Source organism: Aplysia californica, unplaced genomic scaffold (genome assembly GCF_000002075.1).
Source record: "Aplysia californica isolate F4 #8 unplaced genomic scaffold, AplCal3.0 scaffold00024, whole genome shotgun sequence".
Classification (NCBI taxonomy): Eukaryota; Metazoa; Mollusca; class Gastropoda; order Aplysiida; family Aplysiidae; genus Aplysia; species Aplysia californica.
In genome coordinates, this window is record NW_004797294.1 from 1,314,924 (window position 1) to 1,316,699 (window position 1,776).

A 1,776-nucleotide genomic window follows, 5' to 3' on the forward strand; every position below is an offset into this window, starting at 1 on the left:
GCAGATGGGTAAAGAGAGACCAAAACAATCTCTCTATTGCGACTATCATTGCACATCACTTCGCCTAATACATGTTCCGGTAGATCTAACTACCTATAAATAGATGGAAGTTTGACCCGTGTCAAAGGTTGGGTGGTGGCTGACGATTCGGGAGGTGGCTGCGGGTTGACGAAAGGGAAAAGCGCTTCGTCGAGGGCGCGGGCAGCCTTTTCCTCCTTATCCTTCATAATCTGCTTCCAAATATAAGCGAATGATGCGCTCAGTGGTGACGGAATTACCTCAGAGTGCGTAGTCTCGGATTTTCTAATGTAACATCCTGGTCTGACATGACGTTTCTTGATAACATGTTAGTTTTGTTTTGGTTTTGTTAATGAACAAGAAAGTAAATTTCGGGAAGACCCAACGTGTTGAGGAATGACTTCGCCAAGTGGGCTGCATGTTACCAATCTCCCTGCCGTTCTCAGCGCTACTCACAAGCAGAACTGTTCGTTATATTAGTAACGTGTTTAGTTTTCTTAACGGCAATTTAAATCACAATGAGAGTGTTTTCGCACAAAATTGTTCCACTGTAACGTCTGTAACAAGGACCATGCAGTTCAAAATGACAATTTACGTTTTACTTCTGGAAGAAACACAACAACTTATCTCATTGTCCGTTTTTCAAATCATGACCCCACACACACATCCCACAACTCCTCTATCCTCTAAGCATACCTTCCGCAGATTGCCAGAATTTTACGTGGATGCGACACACAAATAGTTTCTGAGCAGACCTGCGATCTGTGGCAAACAGCACTAGAGTCATCGCGAAAACATTCCTTGAACTGACGATTGTCCTTCAAAAGATGAGGAAATAGAGGATGAAAACCACACGCTGTCACTGAATTTGATGGTTTGCAACCCCCCCCCCCCCCCTCCCAACCACCACGCACACACACACACAGACGCAAAACTTATTCTTTTTTTAATCTACAGAAACAAACGTTCTGTCATATGTATAGTGATAGCCATTTTGCCCTGACAGCAGCTCAAGGCAGAAAGAAGGTGTGCTCTGCTGGTGCGTGTATGTATGTATGCTTGGCTCTGTCGTCCGCGTTTGAAACTAGCGTTACGGTTGAGGGATTCAACAAAGGAAACATAATACTATTATTATGCCGGTACAAAGACCTCTATTGCAGTTGTCCCAAACAATAAAATTTCTTCACAGCCTTGCTGTTGTTTGTTTCTGTATTTGCATGTGTGTGTTTGTATGCGATATTTGTTGTTTGTGTGCCTGTGTATGTGAATATGTGTGTATGTGTGTGCATGTATGCATGTATATGGTTGCGTGTGTATGTATTCGTGTATGTGTGTGCGTATGTCTGTGTATATGTATGTGTATGTGTGTATGATATATATGCGTTTATATGTGTGCGTGCGTATGTATGCGTGCGTATGTATGCGTATATGTATGTGTGCATATGTATGAGTGTGTATGTACGCGCGTGTGTTTGCGTGCGCATATGTGTATGTGTGTGTGTGTGTGTGTGTGTGTGTGTGTTTGTATGTTCGCGCACAGAAGCTCGTATAGTTCTACGACTGCTCGAAACACGCATGAGTGCGTACTGCGTGACTAAGAACCGCTTCTAGCAGCACATTTTGATAACACCGCTTGGTTGAAGTCGTCTCCTTCTAAGAGACGTAGCGGACACAAACGTCGGCGCGATAGTGTCTGGGTAAGCTTTGTGGAATTGTCTTTACTCAAGGATGTACTAGAGAGAGAGAGAGAGAGAGAGA

At 43.7% G+C, this 1,776-nt stretch overlaps 1 protein-coding gene across 1 annotated transcript in view; it reads right to left on the reverse strand.

The window, feature by feature from the left end:
* The window catches only part of LOC106013319, a gene marked incomplete in the record, with an annotated part of 20,257 nt that extends 19,066 nt beyond the window's left edge, over nt 1-1,191 (reverse strand). Inside the window, 1 exon segment of the mRNA XM_013088707.2 lies at nt 715-1,191.
* Between the last annotated feature and the right edge of the window lie 585 nt (nt 1,192-1,776).